This window comes from Oryctolagus cuniculus, chromosome 14 (genome assembly GCF_964237555.1).
Source record: "Oryctolagus cuniculus chromosome 14, mOryCun1.1, whole genome shotgun sequence".
Lineage (NCBI taxonomy): Eukaryota > Metazoa > Chordata > Mammalia > Lagomorpha > Leporidae > Oryctolagus > Oryctolagus cuniculus.
In genome coordinates this window covers 17,721,403-17,743,596 of record NC_091445.1, presented here as the reverse complement: position 1 = coordinate 17,743,596, position 22,194 = coordinate 17,721,403, and the positions used below count along the sequence as shown (strand labels likewise).

Sequence of the window (22,194 nt, the reverse complement as noted above, 5' to 3'; positions counted from 1 at the left end):
ATAGAAAGCTATGTTTTCCAAAATTAATGGTGGTCACGGATTTCTAAAGTAGGGAAAAATAGACCTGCTTTCAGTTTACATATTCTGGGTAATTTTTTTCTCATAAAATGATGAGAACATTTTTTGAGAAATGTTATGAGAAAGCCTTCCTGGAAGCTTAACATATGATACACTAAGCTCCATTTGAGCAACCATTTTATTATCAGACAACATGCCCGGCAGATAGAGTAAAGCACACAGTGTTTACCTGCTTTATTTTGTCCAAAAAAAAAAAAAAAAAAAAAAAAAAAAAACCTGACATGAAAATACCAAGATTACATAGATCTAGTGTTGAGTGTGTCTTTAGGAATAGTGAGGTGTGTGTATTGGGGGGCTTGTTTAGAAGGCTAAATTGATCATTTAAAAGTCATATTTGGGAACTCCAGTGGACCTATGTCTGTGATTGAGGCAGAGTTTTCCTTTAAACAAGCAGAGCCTTGGGCACATGGAATCAGAACTAAAAGAAAGGCTTGCACGGTTTTCTGATTGTTCTTTTGTTTTGCTGTGGCTTTTAATTTATGCCTTGTTTCATTCCTTTGATATGAGCCAAGGGAAATACAAAAAATCGAATCTAACAACTCCATTGCTTATACTAATGAGTAAGTGGGGAGAACACTGATGTGTTCCCAGCCTATTGTCCTCAGTTCACCCCTGATGTCTCCAAGTGTGGAGGTGACTGGCTTCTCTGTTGACCTACTCCCTCAGTTCTGGAGGTGAGAGAATCTATTAGTTTCATCTGAGTAATTCCTCCACTTCCTGCCTCCACCACATAGCACGAACACATCGTGCAAAAACAAAACCCAAGCCACAAATTACTGCATAAATCAGCTCTGTTCTTTGTTCAGATCTCTTAGAAACAGAGCTACACACAGAAATAATCAACCTGACAGTATCTTCTTAGTTTGTGTTAGATTTTTATAAATACAGTATTTTCCCCTTTCTGTGATTTTCAGTTACCCAGAGTCACTCACAGTCCAAAAATGTGACATGGAAAATTCCAGAAGCAAACTCTTCTGCAGTGTTCAGTCGCGTACCACTTTGGGTGGCATGAGGAAACCTCACGCTGTCCCCTCCAGCCCACCTGAGATGTGGGTGGCCCCCTTGTCCAGTGCATCCACGCTGTCCTGCCCATCAGTCACCTGGTGGCCCTTTGGTTATCAAATCCTCTGTGGGAGTGTTACAGTGCTTGTGCTTAAGAAACAAGAACAAAAAACTCTTTAAAATAATAGCCCCTCGAAGCATGAGGTTCAGCAGATGCTGATAAATCAGATATTGAAGAGAAGCCATAACGCGTTTCCTTTAAGAGAATAGTTCGCCACTTCGGGAAAGAAAACCAATCATAGGCTGAAGTTGCTAAGACTACGGTGACTTTGTGAAGAAAACATAGGAAGTTTGTGCTGGTTTCGCTGTGCCCCTTCGAACTACAAGTTTCAGCCACAGTGTGCTGTTTCCTTAGCATGGAAGAGCATTGCATTTATAGCAGAAAGTGTGGACGGAAAACATGTTTTCACTGACAGTAATGTGTTATGCAAAAAAGCAGGGAGCCTCAATCTGATCATGTAGATACTATATTATCTAAGGATGGCTCGATTTTTGAGACAGACTGTATTCACATAAATTTTATTACAGTGTACTGTTATAATTCCTTTACTATTGTTAACACCTTACTTTGCCTAATTTATACATTTTATCACAGGCCTGGATGTATAGGATGAAACCTGGTACATGTAGGATTGGACACTATTCACAGTTTTAAGCATCCTCGGGGGGCCTAGGAGCAGATCGGGGCACCCCCAAATCTGCTTGTGAAGGGACTCTGCATTTCATGTTTGCTGTTTTGGAGTTATCTGGTGAGAAACTGAAATGATTCTGCTGGCTAATCAGGCATTTGATATGTGTGAATTAGATCGATGTGAACTGGGTGAATTTGCTCAGATTTTCAGGCCTGATAAGCTGGAGGCCCTGACTTCCCAACACCTATAGTTCGTGGATGTGAACTGTGTTGATCATTCACTGAGCCTTTATTCCTTTATTCATTCATTGAGCCCTAGTTGAGCATTTGCTGTATGCCAAGTTCCGCTTTGACTTCTAACCCTGAGGATACAGCAGTCAGTAAGGTACAGTCTTTATAGTCGTAGGGCTTGCATTTGATTATGAAAACCATAGTAAGTAAATAAATGAAGAGTCATGTAGTTTGAGTAGTTAGGAGTAAAATCGTCTGATTTCACATAGTGCCGTTCCATAACAGTGGAGGCAAACTTCTCCAGAGAAAGCCTCTATGCATTGGCTGCACTTGAGCTGAAGTTTTAAAGATGAGGAAGGACTGGGATCAAATTCCAGGCAATGGAGTGGTTGGAGTGCAAAGGCTTGAGTGTCAGGTGGCAATGGAGATAGTCAGCTTGTGATGTATCACTTCTCTGTCCTTAGCAGAATGTTGAGTTATTCCACCAGAACTCACACCAGAGAATTTTTGTTCTACTACTTGGAAGTTAACAAGTATATACTTGAATCATTTAAGCACTCTCAGAAAGGTAACTATCATCAATTATGTAAGCAGTTACATCAGGAGATGTGACAGTCAAGAACTGCCCAGCGGACTGATTCCGAATAATGGATGGACAGCTTCCCCTCCCTTCTGTACAAAACATACACGTCCTAATTCGTGGTGAGTGTGTTTGTGGTGTTGAGAAAATCCTTGACCTTTTAAGATACTTGGCTGTTTAAGGATGAAAGTCCAATGCAGTCTGGCTCTTGATGGCTGATCATTACTTAAGGGTGTTCAAAGGTCTTATAGTTTAAATAAAGCTGTCCTGGGTGAAGTGCTATCTTTGATGTCAAGATGAAAGCACTTTTGAGTGTTGACAAAACAAAATAAAAAGGCAGGGAGAAGATGAAAGTTCTCAGCTAATGAAAGAAGAGAAGGAAAAGATTGAGAGAAACATCTTGAGGTCTCCAGTAACTTTTTCCATTTTTGTTGAATAAGTTGACTACGTGGTTTAGTAGCCATAAAACCCCATGTAGTGGGATCATACAGTTGTGAGAAATGGTACTCTACAGACACTAGAGATGGGCCGTGGCTTTCCTATCGAGCCTGGATTAGTATTCAGCCCCCAGCTAATGCTTCATCATCAGTGATGGAAGGAGCAAGGGTTGCAAATACTCGCGGATCATTTCTAAGAGACAACATATCAGGATGCAGTTCTAGAATCTTCTTCATATTCCAACAGATGAGTACTGCATTTCTGAACCTAGCATCCAACCTAGACATCTGTATTGGCCAAGGTTCTCCAGAGAAACAAAACCAATGGGAAATTTACATACGTACCTGTGTGAATGTGCGCGTGTGTGTGTGTGTGTGTGCAGACACCCAAAGACCTTTCTGTTACTGGTTTTAACATACCTAAGAGATCTTCAAAAAATTCATGGGAAATACATCTTATCTTTTAATTCTACTTTTTCCATAAACTTTCAGAAGTACCATCACATGTGTGTAAATGTGTGCATGGTGTGCATGTGTATTGAACACACATAAGTACAATAAGAATTATCTCATATGATTATGGATATGTGAATCGTAGCTATTGGGAGTGGCACTGGTGAAAGTCCTTGTAGGCAGATGAACATGAGTGTCCCAACTGAAGCTTGAGGAAAGAGAGAAGAAATTTGAAATTTCTTTGCCTTTTTTGTTGTATTCTGACTTTCCATGGACTGGATGACGCCTGACCACGCTGGTAAGGTTGGACCTTCTCTACGCCATCTCCTGATTCAAATGCCAACTTCTTCTGGAAACACTCTCACAGACTCATGTGGAAATACCATTTTACCAACTATCTGGGCATCTCTTAGCCCAGTCAAGATGACATGTAGAGACAGTCACTGTGGCATGGTTTCCCATACGGGTGCTGCTCCACTTCCAATCCAGCTCCCTGCTGATGTGCCTGAGAAAGCAGTAGAAGATGGCCCAAGTGCTTGGACCCCTGCTTCCGCATGGGAGACCCAGAAGAAGCTCCTGGATTCGGATTGGCCTTTGTGGCCATTTGGAGAGTGAACCAGCAGATAGAAGATCTCTCTGTCTCTCCTGCTATCTGTAACTCTTGGCCTCTGAAATAAATAAATCATTTAAAAAAAGATGACATCTAAAATGAGCATTTGTAACATCGAGTTTCTGGTGTGCTGGAGTCATTGTCACAATGAATACGCTCCTAGTCTTCCTTTATTTCAAAAACCAATCAGCATCTTTGGCAACTTCCAAGTTCCAGTATGAAAATAAATGTTCTAATGAATAATCAAATGTTTACAAATATCATTTGGCTGCCTCTATAGTAAAAGACTATTCAGATTCGTAATATATATCTTAATAAATTTTAAACAAATTACCATAAATATAATTATCCAACATGGAGAGAGGATAAAATACATTATGAATTTCTTTTTTATAAAGCTATAGAAATGCTAATGTTGGAAGAATGCTGGAATAATGCGGAGCAGACTCACTACAAATTTATGACTGCCAATTTTTTCTTTCCAATTTTTAAATTTATACAAGGTGTACAAATTTCATGTATTTCACACATAGATTTAGGAGCATAATTATGCTTCCTACCCCACCCTTTCTCCCACCCATGTTCCCACCCTGCCTCCTCCTCCTTTTCGTATTCTTTATCTTAATTTTTACAGTGACATACTTTCAGTTTATTTTACAATCGTAAGCTCTCAACGCTGTCAGTCAGTCCTACTCCTCTTTTCTAATAACACCATCTTCTCTGAGACCAGGCCCTTACCTTTCTTCTTTCTTCTCAAACCCAAGCAAGCTTCTCCTTAGCTGAATATTCTCCCCAAGTACTTACAGAAAAAATCAATACATTCAGACAAGCTTAGCCTCATCTTCCCACTACCCACACTTCCTGATCTGTACTCCTCCTTGGCCAACCCAGCCAGTGCTTCCTGCTGTACATGTTCCAGCTAGCTGTGTGCTGCAGGTACTAGGGAAATGTGGTTTTGGACACAGCAGCTGAGCAACCTGTTAAGGGGGACCTGTGAATCGCAAGCTAGGAACATCATAAACCATTGCTTCGAGTCCTTTGTTCAATCCATACATTTTTAAGTCAGATTTTCCCATTGTGTAAAGTGCCTTCCCCCATTTGATAAAGACAACCTGACAGATAGTGTGTGCTTTCCCACACAGATCTGTCAGTTTGCTCATCGTTACCCACCACACCCACCCATGGTTCCAATCTGAAACCTTCCTGAAGTAGAGAATGCCAGCCAGCTGGAGGCATTCTGGTGAGAACTCATCACAGGCTTTTACTTATCTGAAATCCTAAGCGGCACCTCAGTGGGTGGGTGCTGGGCAGTTAGTCGGAGTTTGAGTCTGCCAAGGCATCTGCAGCATGTCTGCGGCCCCAGGTCGGGTACACACATAGGATAGCACTTTCCAGTTTGTCTGTGCTACCCTTAAAATCCTCTTCTGCATGCCTTTAGCTTTCTACGAATGCCCCAGAAAAGCTCTTACTTGTGTATTGCCACCTGGCTTTCTCCAGCAAGATCAGACCTGGTTACAACCACTTTCTTGGAAACCGAAGTGTAGAACTTGTTCTGAATGTTGTCTGCCTCTGCTGGAGACACTCCATGGTGGCTCACTGAAAGAGGAGGACAAACATTCCATAGGCAAAGAGGTGGCTGTTTTTCTTACAAAATGCAGGATGGATGTCATCTCTTAAAGGAAAAGTGGTTTCTCTTCTGAAGTTTGCATGTATGGGTCCTCAGTGCTATGGAAACTTTGTGGGAGGGCACTACAGTGAGCCTCAGCTCATTTTTTATTATTATTATTATTATTCCTCATCCCATGGATTAGAAAACTCAAACTCTTTACTGTCAAAGAAACTTTGAAAAGTTCGTGGAAAATTTACATTATCTTTTAATTTCATTTTCTGTGAATTTTTTGAAGCTTCTTTGTACATTCTTTTGTGTTCTACTCAATATTTTAAAGAGGGCCTATATTAATGATTTAATTTTTAACTTGCATAGTTAACACATGTGCCTGGTAATCAATTCAAATAGTACTAAGTGATACACAGTGAAAATTTCCTTTCCTGTGGTTTTTTTTTTTTTCTGTCTCCTCCTCATTCTCTTTCTTGAGAGTATATGCAATTATGTACTATCCTGTGTGAAATTTACATAATGGTCTGTATAAAACATTAAAAATTTGAATGCATGTTGTACTTGTAAAATTTTATAGTTATATAGATCATTTGCATTAATTGGGGAGAGTAGGTAGACCTCATAAAAGAAAATTTTCTGATGTATCATTTCTTTCACCCTTTTTGTATTACATTTCCATAATGTTTATTGCACCTCATGTCTTTCCTGTTGAATATCTCATTTCGCTGATTCTAAGATGAACTTTTTATTTTTTGCATCATAACATTTCAGAAATTAAAGTACTTCTTAAAATGGCATCTTACAATTAATTGGCAGTGTTTTTATGTCTTAAGAGCTCAACAAATAGTGGCAGGACACAAACTCATTGTGTCTTTAAGTTAAATAAAATGCAAATAGGGGTGTTTTATCCTCTGCTCATTTCTTAGAACAAGTGACAAATTAGAGCTGCGATTGATTACATAAATGAGGAAATTGCTAGATCTCTACTGGACCTCCAAATGAAAGTTAAAAACATTTTGAAATTTATTCCTAGTTATATATTGCTTTTAAACTTTAGGCTACAGTGTGACAGATATAGCTAACATTTAACAAATACAATATTCTGGCTTTCAAATGTCACTGCGTGATTTAGCTGAAGAAATGCTATGGAAGCATTTGAGCACAGTGTTCAATAACATGATTGAATCTGTGTTTTTAAAATCCTCGTGTTTGGCTATTTGTTCGAGACAGAGTTCCTCTTAAGATAGCTTAAGCACTGTCCCCTGATATAGTTCAGAGAAGAGCTTTATCGGGCAGGTGTCAGGAGGTTTCCATCCTAGCTGCCTTGTTACACACGTAAAGAAACACCGTCAGCGTCTGTATTGACATCTGGATGCAACCCTTTTTCCCATGAGACATTTCAGACATGAACCCAGTGGGTAGTGTTCTAAGCTGTGCTTTTTTAAAAATTGTCCAAGTATCCCAAAAAGTTTGTGAAAATAGATTAAAGATAAGGGTATTTGGGTCCTAAAAGCTTTTGAAATTCATGCATAGAGGCCAGCGCCCTGGCTCACTAGGCTAATCCTCCGCCTGCGGCGCTGGCACACCGGGTTCTAGTCCCGGTCAGGGCGCCGGATTCTGTCCCAGTTGCTCCTCTTCCAGTCCAGCTGTCTGCTGTGGCCCGGGAAGGCAGTGGAGGATGGCCCAAGTGCTTGGGCCCTGCACCCACATGGGAGACCAGGAGAAGCACCTGGCTCCTGCCATCGGATCAGCGCGGTGCATCAGCCGCAGCGGCCATTGGAGGGTGAACCAACGGCAAAAGGAAGACCTTTCTCTCTGTTTCTCTCTCTCACTGTCCACTCTGCCTGTCAAAAAAAAAAAAAAAAATCCATGCATAGAGGGGTCTTCAACAAGTTCACAAAAAAAGTATGAGAAAAAAAAATGCATGGACTTCAAAGTTGTTGTTTTTTTTTTTTTTTTTTGCCCTGAATAAACTTCTCTTTTCCATTCCATTTTTCCACGAAATTTTTGAAGCCCCCCAAGTTTTTTGAAGTGTCCTGTCTGCACGTGTGACACTGTGTTGTATACTGGGTACAGGAGAGACCATGATAAGTCAGCTGTGGATGCTTTCTTAGAGCTTGAGTGTGTTAATAGAGGCAGCCTGGGGGTAAATGGCTGGGAAGACTAGTTAGAGTCATGAGAACCACAGAAAGGCACATAAGTAGACACTCCATCCATCCAAGAAAACCAAGGAAAGCATCATAAAGAAAGTGTGGCTGCAAAACTGACTAAAAAGTAACAACAGTGGATAGTTACTTAGCCTCAGTTCTTGGGGGGAAAAAAATCTGTCTTACTGACTTCTCATGTTCAACTTGATGAAATAGATCCTCTCCCAAGAAAGTAATATGTTTTTGTAGGTGTGGTTTTAAGTGTAAAGTTCTGTCTATATCAACACTCTCTTTAAAGAGAATTTATTTGAGAAACAGAGTGAAAGAGAGGGGGAGATACAGAGAGAGAGAGAGAAAGATCTCCCTCCCATCTGCTAGGTCAGTCCCCAAACAACCAGATCTGGGCCAGGCCAAAGGCAGGAGCAGGGAACACCATCCAGGTCTCCCACATGGGTGGCAGGGAGCCAAGCACTTGGGTCATCTTCCGCTGCCTTCCTAGCACATGAGCAGGGAGCTGGGTTGGACACGGAGTAGCAGGACTCAAACCAGCACTCACATGGATGCTGTGTTGCAAATGGTGATTAGCCCACTGTGCCAAAATACTAGCTCCCTTACCACAACTTTCTGGATAATCTTAACTTACTATTTGGTGAGTAAACAGATAATTCACAAAGCTCATTTTTTTTTTTTTTGCACCAGAATAAACTTACCTTCTAATTATACTTTTCCATGAACTTTTTGATGTCCTCTCATGCACTGTAATTGTAAAATGAGTAAAATCACTTACAGGTTTGAGCAAGTGAGCTCTGCAGGCAGCACCAGAGATTTAGTAACCATAGGCTGAATTGGAAATAGATTTTTGACTTGGCCCCAAAAATAAGTGTCTCAAACTGGATCATCCCATCTGCCACAAGCTGTGATTAAAAACCTTTGTGGGACCCTCTACTTCTCATTTATTTCAGACCTTTATTCTTCCTCATGAAGACAGAAAGTGATATATCTTCACAGAACCATTTCCCCAACCTAGGGCTGAATCAATACCTGGTTCATGCATTCGTCTCCTTGTTTTCTTTTGAAACACAGCAGCATCACTAGTTACTGTATAAACAGATGCAGAATAGACTATAAAATTGTCTGTTGGACTTTAACTCATCATTTAAACAAAGATTTACTGACCATAGATTTATACCTTGCTTTGTGTTTTCCTTTAATTAAGGAGGAGGTATAATGTTATTTTTAGTCTTGGACATGTGAATATGGTTTAGCTTCTTGTTTATTGCATATTGTAAAGTAACTCCAAAAGAATTCTTCTCAATAGTACCAGGAATTGGTGCTTTCTTTTTCTGCTTAGAAAATAATAAGTCCTCCAGCATCAGGAATAGGGGTTGCTTCTCTGACGTCTTATATAAAGAATCCCAAAGAAATAGCCTTGAATTTCTTACACTTGCAGAGATGTAGTTTATGGGAGAAATCCAAAGTCAGGCACAATTGTCATCTACAATAGTGGTAGAACAAAAAGTCCTTCTAAAAGTTGTGATTTTACCATAAGAACTTCTGAGTTGGGGCTGCACTTAGTTTAGCCTAGCAGGTGACTGTGGTCTTAGAAGCATGACAGAGGAGAAATGTAATCACGGAGTTGTTATATGCATATTGTATGTCACATTGATTGATTACTACTGTCTGGATGTCCGGACCATTTGCCTAGGGAAATATCCCCAGTAAGGTCACTGCCTTGATTAGGGTTTGGCTAATGGCTACAGAAAATTGAAATCCAGAATTTCAGTGCTTGTGTCTGTAACATCTGATGTGTGTTTGTTTTTAAGCTTTCCTATGGTTCGGGTTCCTTCCATGTAGAGACTGGAATTTGCTGGGGTTCTTGGCATCTCCAGTGTTTGGGTAGAAACAGAGACAGGTGATAGAGAAGACTCCGCCTCCTCTTGTCTACCTTTGCAGGGAAGGGACACACAACTTTGACACATGCATCCCACTGATAAGAACCATCACAAAGCCCCATCTGGGTGTGAAAGTTGCTAGGAAGTTGTTGCTGGCTGGGCAACCATTTTACAGCAAAAGGCAAAAAAAAAAAAAAAAAAAAAAAAAAAAAAAAGGAGTGGGAGGAAGTGTGTTGGATTCACAGAATCTGTATGAGAGCAGGGATACAGGGGTGTTACATGAATTTTGTTGGAGAATATACTATCTTCGCAGCCTAAAAGTTGATCACCCCAGATCACAGAAGATACTCTGAAAAATCCAGTTGTAATTTGTTTTGCAAAGCTGTGTTGCTTGGTGAAAATGTTTCCTGCCTCCCCATTTGGTGTTTGTAAATTCTTTAAAAGATATAACTAAGAAATGTTGGTAATAAACACCAGTCTCCAGCACGGTAATTAATTATTTACTTCTTGTAGTCATCATCCAGGAATGGTTCTAGTTGGATGATTCTGGGACTCCAGCAAACCAACCAGTTCTCTTTTTTTTTTCTTAATTTTGCATATCCCTTTGAAAATGAAATGGGAATTTATGCAAAAGTACTTCTGACTTGTTTTGTTTGTGTGCAAACACTCGAGCTGATGGAGTGCTGATTTAAGAGCATTGTCTTCTGAGGAAGGTTTTGAGTACTGAGAAATGTAATGAGTAAGGTCTGCTGGCCTCAGAGACATAAGGTAGGTGTATGAGATTTAGCTCCTTCATAAAAGCCACTAGGTTTGTTTTCTGATCTCATTTTCTACCTCTATGTAGTGCCTCGCCATCCTTAACTGTGAAATCAGACTTGAATCTGATGATCCAGCTCTGGTTTCAATTTATTGTTAGAAAACCTTGGAATTTAAAAGGACAGAAGTTGCATTCTGAAGAATTCCTTATAAAGGAATAACCTGAAACATTAGGTATAAGGAGAAAGTAACTGGCATATTGAGTATTTACTTGGAATACAGTAATCCCATCTTCTGATACTTTGTATTCGGAGAAAAGGTATTTTAAATACATGGAGAGTGCTTTTGTAATTAGCTGCCAGCGTGGTGGAATGTTTTGGCTTGTATTGTGTCTCTCGGCAGCATTACTGACTCATTTGTATCCTTCTAATCTTCACATGGATCGCAGGCTTGCTTTTGCTCAAGGATGTATCCTCCTTGAGGAGCAAACAGAGGAGTTTGTGGTGTTAGGAGAAAACCCAAGCAGGGCACCTTGTGTTGAGTGTAAAATCCCTGAGCTCTGGATGGTCTATGAGAACAGCTTCCTGAAGAAAAAGATGTCGTTGACCTCAGCTTGTGTATTGTTTATGTGTTGACTTACCTGCATGATAAACTTAAATGCAGTGAATATGCTTTTACCAGATAACCATCATGTGCCAGGCATCAGCCATTCTTACCACTTAATACCACTTCTGTGATTGCTTTGAGAGGCTAATGTGCCTCTCAAACTATTATTTTAATTAAAACATCTAGCATCTGGTATATGCATATAGTAGATACTAAACAATTGGTGGCTACCTATTCTTTCTGATGATTAATATTTCTCCTGGCTATTAGCCAAAAGATAGGAAGTAACAGATGTTGGTGAGGATGTGGAGAAAGGAAAACTCTTACGCACTGCTGGTGGGAATGTAAATTAGAGCAGTCACTGTGGAACGCAGTATGGAGAGCCCTTTAAAAAATAGAAATAGAACTACCACGTGGTCTAGTCATCCCACTATTGGGTACACGTCCAAAAGATGTGAAATCTTTGTCAAAGAGGTACCTGCTCTACCATGTTTATTTTAGCACTATTCACAGTAATCGAGATATTGAATTAACCAAGGTGTCCATCATCAGATGAAAAGATTTTGAAAGTGTTATATATACACAATGGAATAATTTCTAGCTGTAAAAAGAATGAAACCCTGTTGTTTGCAGAAAAATAGATGGATCTGGAGGATATCCTATTAAGTCAAATAAGCCAGAGAACAAAAAGACAAATACCAGATGTTCTCCCTCAAATGTGGAAGTCAAGAAAAACCCTCAGTCTGAATACAGAATAGTGATTAGTAGAGGCTTCGAAGGATGGAAGTGATAAAAAGCTTAGAGAATGGATACCAAGATCAGAGTAAGACTGAAGGTGTTAGCTCCTGGTTTTACACAGCATAGTTGGGTGGCTGGGGTTCACAGGAATCTACTGTGTACTTTATGGACAAATAGAAGAAGGAATTCCAGCCCCCAATCATAAAACAATGTCAGAGAAGGGTAACTATTGGTTGATCTGATTTTATCAGTGCACATTGTGTGTATTGAAATATCACACTGTAGCCCATAAATATGTATAATTACTATAAAAAAATATTGTCCCTGGCTCTTCATCCTTCTGAAGCTGTGTTGATTCTTTTTTTTTGGACAGGCAGAGTGGACAGTGAGAGAGAAAGGTCTTCCTTTGCCGTTGGTTCACCCTCCAATGGCCACTGCGGCCGGTGCGCTGTGGCCGGCGTGCAGCGCTGATCCGAAGCCAGGAGCCAGGTGCTTATCCTGGTCTCCCATGGGGTGCAGGGCCCAAGCACTTGGGCCGTCCTCCACTGCACTCCCGGGCCACAGCAGAGAGCTGGCCTGGAAGAGGGGCAACCGGGACAGAATCCGGTGCCCCGACCGGGACTAGAACCGGGTGTGCCGGCGCTGCAAGGCGGAGGATTAGCCTAGTGAGCCGCGGTGCCGGCCCTGTGTTGATACTTTTGCCTTTTTTTCAACCCATGTTAAGATCCCTTTACGAATATTTATCAGGGTCTATTTTGGTGTGTTGTATCTTCTTACAAGTATCAGGGTGCTTCCAATAGTTCATAGAAGATGGAATTAAAAGGTAAGTTTATTTTGATGCAAAAACTTTTTGAAATTCATGGATAGTTTTCTCATAGTAGGCAATTTTCATGAACCATTTGAAGCTCAAAAATGTACTTGGTGAGTATTTTGCACCAAAATAAATTCATTTTTGTTCCATTTTTGCACAGACTTTTGAAAGTACCCTCATAGGATGGATATTGTGAATCGTAGGAAAGTGTATCAGATGGTACAAAAATGGAAAGACATTTACAGTGGGAGATCTCCCAGTTGTTAGCAAGACCAACTTTCCTTTCTGATGCATGGAATAAATGTTATGAAATGGATTTGATTGGATGGATGCTGGCTTTCCTGATTAGTCTGCAGACTTCTCAGGATGCCTGGGTCATTGATGTCCTGTTGCAACATTCCGTGCCCTCTGCTTTGTAATTACCTCTTTGAAAACATATTGCAATGGACACTATGAGGGACAGTGACTTGATCAGCCCTTGCCCTGACTGTTGATGAACAACTTAATACGTTATCCCTCTTAGTATTTTTTTTGTCTGTTCTACTTAATACTATTGGTTGAATTCTGTAATCAATACAGTTATTCTTAAGTGTTGAAACTTAACTGAAAAGTGATCCCTGTTAAATATAAGAGTGGGAATAAGAGGGAAGGGATGTACAATTTGGGACATGCTCAAGCTGACTTGCCTCAAACAGCAGAGTTAGAAACATACCAGGGGATTCCAATTCAATTCCATCAAGGTGGCATGTACCAATGCCATCTCACTATTCCAAGTGATCAATTTCAGTTCACAATTGATCATAATGAAAGGACTAAGAATCAAAGGGATCACATAAACAAGACTAGTGTCTGTAAATACTAACCCATAGAACAAAAAAGGGAGAGAATGATCCAACATGGGAAGTGGGATACACAGCAGACTCATAGAATGGTGGATGTCCTAAACAGCACTCTGGCCTCAGAGTCAGCCCTTAAGTATTTCAGGCATGGAAAGCCAAGACACTCTGGCGGGGAAAAAAAAAAAAAAAAAAAAAAAACCACCCTAAATGAAAGATCTCCGCAAGTGAGATCCCAATGGAAAGAACAGGTCATCAAAAAGGAGGTACCTTTCTCTGAAGGGAGGAGAGAACTTCAACTTTGACTATGACATTGTCTAAATATGATCAGAGTCAGTGAACTCAGGGGGCTTCCATAGCCTTGGCAGCTCATGACAAGAGCCTAGGGTGATTATTGATGCCATAAACAAGAGTGTCAATTTGTTAAGTCAACAACAGGAGTCACTGTGCACTTACTCTTCATGTAGGATCTCTGTCCTTAATGTGCTGTACATTGAGATTTAATGCTATAACTAGTACTCAAACAGTATTGTTCACTTTGTGTTTCTGTGTGGGAGCAAACTGTTGAAATCTTTACTTAATGTATGCTAAACTGATCTTCTGTATATAAGAGAAATGAAAATGAATCTTGATGTGAATGGAAGGGAAGAGGGAGTGGGAAAGGGGAGGGTTGCGAGTGGGAGGGAAGTTATGGGGGGAGGGGGAAAGCCATTGTAATCCATATTCTGTACTTTGGAAATTTATATTCATTAAATACAAGTTAAAAAAAAAACATATTGCTAGCTTGCATTTGAGCCTGTAACACATTAAGCAGGTTAGTAATCATTAGCACCTTGTTGGGAATTGCCTTGTGGGGCTGCTGTGGGACAGTCTGTAGGGAGAGTCAAGGCCTGGGATGGCAGGAAGAGGCTGCCCCTGGGTGCCACCAGGCTCCCCTCCTGGTTGGCTGCTGCCCTCACTGTCCCTGGACACTGTCCCCGCACCTGAAGGGAGGGAGATGGATTCCCCGTCCTTTATGGTTGCTGAAGTGAGCAGTGTCTTTTCAAGAAACTCTGACTAGGAGAATGTGGAAAAAGGAGAATGAACCTCAGCGTGTGGGAATAAAGAGGAACACGGAGCACAGATTTCCCACCTTTCTTCGAGGTTGTCCAAAATCCAGTTGTCCTGGCTGATCCCTTCACCTTGACTTAACCGTGGCATTGGAAATGGACCCCCCGGTATTCCCCCTGGGTATGATCATGCCGTGTTGCTTTTGATTAGTCGGACTCTGTAGACTGAAAATTGAAGTTTCCCAAGCCCTATCTGACATTAAGAAAAATAGCTCTTCAAGGTATACCCAAGTGAATTGTCGCTCTGTGCTGAAGAAGCCTTGAATGCTCAGTACTTGGACTAAAGGAGAGGAGTCCTTGTAGCACTTGAAGACGTTTCCAGATTAATAGGGGTGGGTGGCACGTGGCCCCTGAAGGTGGAATAACAAAACTGAGATGCTGAGAAAGTGGGGCTGAAACCGAACTGTGTTTCCTTTCTACCTTTATTTAGAACTTGTTGTACTCAACAACCCTTGAATTGCTGTCAGGTGTATTTCTGTAAAAGGAATTTGCTAATTCTTATTTTATCTGTTTACTACGATCTTTTTTTAAGAAAAATTTACTTTTGTTTATTTGAAAGGCAGAGAGAAAGAGAGAATCTGCTTGTTCATTCTCTAAATGCCACTAATAGCCAGGGGTAGGTCAAGCCCAAATCGGGAGCACGGAACTCAGTCTGAGTCTCTTGCATGGGTACAGGGACCATGGGTTACAGGGACCCAAGTCCTGGAGGCATTGCTGTTGCCTTCCAGAATGTGCATTATTAGGAAGCTGGAATAAGAAACAGAGCCAGGACTCGAATCCAGGCACTGTGTGTATGGGATGCTGGCATCATGAGTGGTGTCTTAACCTCTGCACCAAATACTTGCCCAACTATGATCTACTTTTTTTTTAAAATATTTATTTATTTGGAAGTCAGAGTTACACAGATAGAGAAGGGAGGCAGAGAGAGAGAGCTTCCATCCGCTAGTTCGCACTGTGGTTGGCTGCAACTGCTGGAGCTGAGCCAATCTGAAGCCAGGAGTCTCCCCTGGGTCTCCCACGCAGGTGCAGGGGCCCAACAACTTGGGCCATCTTCTACTGCTTTCCCAGGCCACAGCAGAGAACCAGACCAGAAGTAGAGAAGCCAGGACTTGAACAGGTGTCCATATGGGATGCCATATAGCAGCGTCTTTACCTGCTACACCCCAGCGCTGGACCCTATAATCTACTTTTAAAACTTGTACAATAAATTATTACTTTTATTTATAAATGGCAAATGATATTACTACTACAAGATCTTGAGAAATGTCCCTTGATTTTCTGACTTTTGTGAAGGGTGTTGCTATGCAACTCCTCATTTGTTAAAAGCAAATACTCTGAAGTATTGCAGTACCCTGTCACACCGTGTACCTGATTGGTAGTATGAACGAAGGAAATCTGTGTTCATTAGGCAGAGTAATCTGTTTGCTCATGAGCTTTCAGTTTGAAAATGATCCTAATTAATGTTAATTAAAGTTATTTAGTTAAAATTAATTATTTTAATTATTTACAATACAAAGTTAATTATTTAAAATTAAACTGGAGTGTGTGCGTGTGATCTACCAGTTGAGATGCCAGTGAGGACACCCACATCCCACAGTCGGAGGATTCGATCGTCAGTTTCAGTCCCAGCATTCGGCTCAGGCAGTTTCCGGGGGGCAGCAGTGATAGCTCAAGTATTTGGGTTCCTGCCACCCACATGGAATACCTGGATTGAATTCCAGGCTCCCAGCTTTGATCTAGCCCAGTGAAGGCTTTTATAGGCATTTGAGGAGTGAACCAGCAATTGGGAGCTTTCTGTCCCCTTAGCCACAAATAAGTAAGCAATTTAGAAAGAAAAGAAGATATAAAACTATCTAGATGAACTCCCAAATCACTGTTCACCCCTGTTTTATGCTTTCTGTGGACTCCTTTATCTCTATCATAATTAACACTCCATGAAATTTACTAAGAGTTTATTTTTCTAGGTTGTTATCTTCAATAAAGAAGTCTTTGACTAGAGCGTTTACTGTTGTGTTCCAGAATACTATTTTTAGGAGAGGTATCCTGCTTCTCATTGAATAGCTGCTCAAAGATGACTTGATGCTTTTCCAATGAGTCTATTTCAATGCACTGCGGGCTGCACGCTTCTTAAGCGTGTGCCCCAGTTGGGATTGTTCCCTTTCCGTGCCCTTGAAAATGAATGTTCTGGTTCATCGAGATGGTGAGTATATCATCCGTGAACTGTGCTTTCAAAACAGCACCTGGCCTGCTAACCTGTGGGTTTCCTGCCAAACACAGAGCTCCCAGGAGGTCAGTGGCTGCATTTCCTTAACATTGGTAACCCCATATCCGCGGGCAGTCCCTAGCCCTCACTCGTGCTCAATCAGCGCTTGTTGAATTGAAGTGCGCGGACATACAACAAGTGGGTAAGGAATCCGTGACTTGGGAGTGGTAGAAAAGCCAGCACAAACCAGCCTGAACAGAACAGCAGTTTATGAGCTGACATATCCGAGCTGTTCTGGGGACTCAGGTGGTCTGAGACTCAGGGGTCTCCCCAGTGTCGTGACAGCACTGTGTTCCTCCCTTTCTTCTGGCCCTGGACTCTGTTCTACTGGACGGGAGCTCCTTGCACATAGAGGCACAGAGACCACCAGCAGTCTGAGATGTGTGTCCTAGTGACACTCTCTGCAAGAGAGGGTCCCTGCTAACAAACGTTGGCACAAGCCTCAGCCTGGCCTTTCATGTCACGATGGCCTGGCTCAGGGAACCTCACCATCCCTGAACCCATCACTTCATGCAGGGAGGTGGATTCTGGCCAGATCTGGATCGGGGCAGCCCACCTAAATGATGTCCTGCAAGAATGGGGGTTCCCCAGAAAAGTGCCTGTGGAGCCATTTCTATCTTGCACCGGTTGAAGCATCCGTGTTTGATGTTGAGGTTGGGGCTAGAGTTAGTTCAATGTGGTTTCCTTACAGAAGTGTTACACAGGTAGGAATGGCAGCAGGTGCCCTCAGATCGCAAAGGCAATGCGTTTGAAATGAGATCAGTTTTCTTTCCTTGATCTCTTCACTCCTGGTAGACGCAGTGATTTTAGTGACTTGGTAATAGATCCAAGCCTCCACTTGGGGTTTCTGGGCCTTTAATCCTGTAAGACCTGATGAGAAAAATATATCTTCTATCCTTGGTGAAGGATATTAGAAAGGTTAATCTTCATATTTGTCCTGGACAGCGCACCTGCTGGGGAGAGAACTCCCTTTCTCTTAGGGATGAGTCGTGCTGGCTGGGAGAGCTCTGAGCACAGGGCTTGAGGAGCCTGACCATCCTTCCTGCTGCTTCTAATGGCGCTCTCCTAGGGCACAACTCCTGGTCAGCCCCAAGGAATCGCCCTGAGCAGAAGGAGCTCCCTGCCCCTTGCCACCTTCTCAGGGAGTCCTGTGCAGTAGCCCCATGTGACATCTTCTTTGTGGCATCCAAGTCCAAGTTCCCAGGGCACTTGCAGAAGTTCCTGGAGTGCCTTTAAAATAGCCTTCCTTGGGTTTTGGCCGCTCACATGCAAATACATGGGTTCTGATGAGCAGGTTTGGGAGCCCTAGAGGTCGCCAGGTTCCACGAGGGTCTTTCTCTGAATCTACACCGTGTGAGACTCTTCGTGTAGGTCCCATCTCAGGTGTATGAGGCCAGGCCACGGAGAAGCAGGGACTTGCTATAGAGTTACTCCAAAACCCCTTTAAGCCTGAACAGCTTGTCCTTGTCCCCCTGCTTTGCAAATACAGGTGTCTTCGCAAGTTGTCTGGGAACTCCTGTTGCTCCCAAGGTAGCTCATCCTGGTAACATTGACTCATGTTATGTTTCTCTGAATGTCTGAAAAAACTCATAGGAAATCAGAAGACCAGAATGTAAGGTTTTCTGCCGTAGCAGAACATAATGCAGTTTCATTGAATAGTCAAGCTCATTTGCATTCTAGTGAGGTGTCAAGTATATATGTAAGGGGCATTCAGGAAGCTCACAGAAGATGGAATTAAATGATACTGTGTGTTTTCTAGAAACGTTTTGAAGCCCTTCATTTCTGTCAGTATTCCGCCGTTATTACATGGTATGAGTTGTTTTAAATAGTGGAGAACATTAATGGCTTTTAAAGAATGTCTCATCAATTATTATCTGAATATAATTAAGCCTTCACTGTGATGGAATATGGCTATAGAAAGTACCATTACTTTATTGAAATTATTAACTAAAATTAATTTCCAAATATTCACCTAGTAATATTATATTAGTAATTATATCTTTAACCAAATGAATTCAGTTGCTAGGCAAGAGCCTGCTATTTTACACAGAACCTTTCTTATACAAAAAGTAATGAGTCTTCATAGTATCATTTGAATTCATACACACATGCATCAAGACACACATGAGGATATGACTGTCAAATATGTAATACTGAATATGTCCTTTAAGAAATAAATGATTATCAATAATATTTTTAGAAGACTTTTTTTAAGATCTTGTTTATCTGAGAGAGGCAGAGTTACAGATAGAGAGAAGGAGTGACAGAAAGAAAGGTTTTCCATCCACTGGTTCACTCCCCACATGACCACGGTGGCCAGGGCCGGGCCAGGCCAAAGTCAGGAGCTTCATCTGGGTCTCCCATGTGGGTTCAGGGGCCCAAGCACTTGGGCCATCTTCTGATGTCTTCCCAGGACATTAATAGAGAGCTGGATCAGAAGAGGAGCAGCTGGGATGGGAACCCGCACCCATAAGGGATGCTGACACAAAAGGTAGAGGCGTAGCCTACTCTTCCACAGTGCTGGCACCTAGATTTCTTCAAAGGCTGCTCAAGGGTCCACAACATTCCATCTTAACATCCAGTGTGTTCTTTTTCTTTTACTTCTTTGCCTAAGATCTGAATCAGTCCTGTCATGGGGGTGCTGCTTTCGCAATCATCGTGTGTCAAAACTGTTTACCAGAACAAGTAAATGACCATAGGAGACCAAGAAAACATAAGACAGAAATATCTTTTACTTTTGTTTCTTAATCTTTTAATTATCTCTTTTTCTTTTTGGATATTTTTTATTCATTGTCCTGTTTTTTAAAATGAACACAGGTGTACAAATCTATCACATATGTAAAACTACCAAGATTTATACATATGTCTCCGCAGATAATAAGATTTACATCCACACACGCACACACCTCTATAGACAAACAATAGTAGCTACTTCACACTAAGCACTTATGCCATTTAGGCTACCATGGTAATGAGCTCATCTTCAACTGAAGTGGAGCATGGGGTGTGGCTGCTAACAATGCAGACACTGGGGCTATTCTGGCTGGGTTCAAATCCCAGCTCTACACTTCACTGACTGGCCAAGAACTGTTAAAGTAGCTGCCATTCCCTGAGAGTAGCCTGGGGATGAGAATTACACAAAATATATCAGAATCCTACGGATTCCTATCGATCTATTTGGAGAATGCTTTTTCAACAACGCTTGGGGTAGCATGAAGTAGGGCACAAGAATATGTAGAACTAAGGAAGTTTGCTCTTTTTTAAAAGATTTATTTATTTATTTGAAAGTCATAACTGGAGAAGGAGAGGGAGAGACAGAAAGAGGAGAGATATCTTCCAGCTGCTGGTTCACTCCCCAGATGGCCACAACAACCACGGTTGGGCCAGGTCAAAGCCAGGAGCCAGAAGCTTCATCTGCACCATGTGGGTGCAGAGGCACAAGCCCTTGGGGCGTCCTCTACTACCTTCCCAGGCACGTTGGCAGGGAGCTGGATCAGAAGTGGAGCAACCGGGACTCAAACCAGGTCCCATATGAGATGCCAGTACTGTAGAGGAAGTTGAACCCGCTGTGCCACAGCACCGGCTCCTAAGTAAGTTTTTTCATAGTAAATCATGATAATAGAGGAGTTTAGCAGATTTCCATCAGCAAAAGAAGCATCTTAGTGCAGTCATTTCATGCTAGTCCTGCCCGTTGAAATGTGCAGTGGAGGGCAGAGGTTCTTTCAAACAAGGAAGTGTGGCTTGATGAGTAGGATGATGGCTTAAATTTGCCAGGATGATTGGAAATGTGGTAATTGCTGAAAATTCTGTTTTTTATTATATAATAGAAATCACTATAGTGTCTTTTATAGAATATACTTTTTTAAAAGATTTATTTATTTATTTGAAAGAATTACACAGAGAGAGGAGAGACAGAGGGACAGAGAGAGAGAGAGGTGTTCCATCCGCTGGTTCACTCCCCAGTTGGCCGCAGTGGCCAGAGCTGTGCCGATCTGAAGCCAAGAGTTAGGAGCTTCCTCCGGGTCTCCCACACAAGTGCAGGGGCCCAAGGACTTGGGCCATCCTCCACTGCTTTCCCAGAAAGCTGGATCGGAAGTGGAGCAGCCAGGTCTTGAACCAGCATCCCATGGCGCCTGTATGGGATGCTGGTGCTGCAGGCCAGGACATTAACCCACTGTGCCACAGCGCCAGCCCCTAGAATATACTTAAATGAGTAGATTTTTTTAAAAAATTACACCAAAATCAACTTGCCTTTTAATTCCATTTTTCCATGAACTTTTTGAAGTCCCCTCCTACATGTTTTTGCCATAGATTTTGGTACAACTGCTACATTCAAGACAGTCCACGTAATGCAAGTGTGCATTGTGGTATAGATGAACACAGAGCACAAAATAGGGCTTGGGAATTTGGATCAACAAGTACAAAGATAAAAATTGTCACTGTGTGATACCATCTATGGTGGCTACTTGTGCCAGTGGGTTGGAGAGGTGGTCCTGGTTGCTGTTGCCAAACCGAGTAGAACAATCCAGAAGCTATTAGATTTTTTATCATGCTGCTTTTTACTTCTTAAAAATGTTTAACCTGGACTTGTATTCTTCCCACAATTCACATTTTGTGGTGGTAAACCTTAATATGGCTTCCATGGATGACCTGACATTGAACAAAACCTCAGACTTGAGCCACTGAGAGCCACAAGGGTTCAAAGTAAATTGGCTTCGTGTAGTGGTTAGCAAAAGGGAAAGGTAGCAGAGTTTCACTTCTTGGCTTTGGGATTGGGATAAATCTAAATTTGCTGTGTTTGTCATTTAATTCTTTGGGGCCTGGGTTATGTAATATTGTAAATAATTGTGTTATTCCTTTTATAATTGATACCTAGAGAATTCATGTTGGTCATCACTGGCATAGACATTGTAGCCTAATTGTGAAGGAGAGAGTGGTAGAAGGATTGACATGTGCCAAATTGGAGTCATGGGAGTGGACAGAGACCAGCATCCTGTTTTATTTAATGAACCACTCATATCTTACTTTCTAGTCTTGATCTTTAACTTTCCTGTTCCTCCCTGTGTCCCAGAATTAGTACTTCCAGCCTATTATGGTTATAAAACTCAATGCTTTCCCTGTTACAAGACAGCATATTGAGCTGTAGCAGTTTGCTTCCAAGGCTGTCTTATCCACAATCCTGGAAACCCTCCCAGAGCAGGTGCTGGATCTTATTAATTGCAGTCCCCTATGTTGTAGAAGAGCTGACTTAGAAAAGATGCTCAAAAATTGTTGTTGACTCAATTAAATGGTGTCATCACATCCCTCCTGAAATGGCCAATTTATGTTTTGTTTTC

The 22,194-nt window shown here is 41.7% G+C and overlaps 1 protein-coding gene across 10 annotated transcripts in view; it reads left to right on the top strand.

Moving 5' to 3' along the window:
- The window catches only part of MCTP1 (multiple C2 and transmembrane domain containing 1), a 627,604-nt gene that overhangs the window by 160,240 nt on the left and 445,170 nt on the right, over positions 1–22,194 (top strand). The window contains exon 1 of one of the 10 annotated variants that reach the window (XR_011381928.1): positions 9,976–10,507. The exons of 8 other annotated variants lie outside the window; for them this stretch is intronic. The gene's annotated coding sequence lies outside the window, so the exon portion shown is untranslated. Of the gene's footprint in view, positions 1–9,975; positions 10,508–22,194 lie in introns of those variants that run through there. One more of the 10 variants, XR_011381929.1, reaches the window with a different exon arrangement.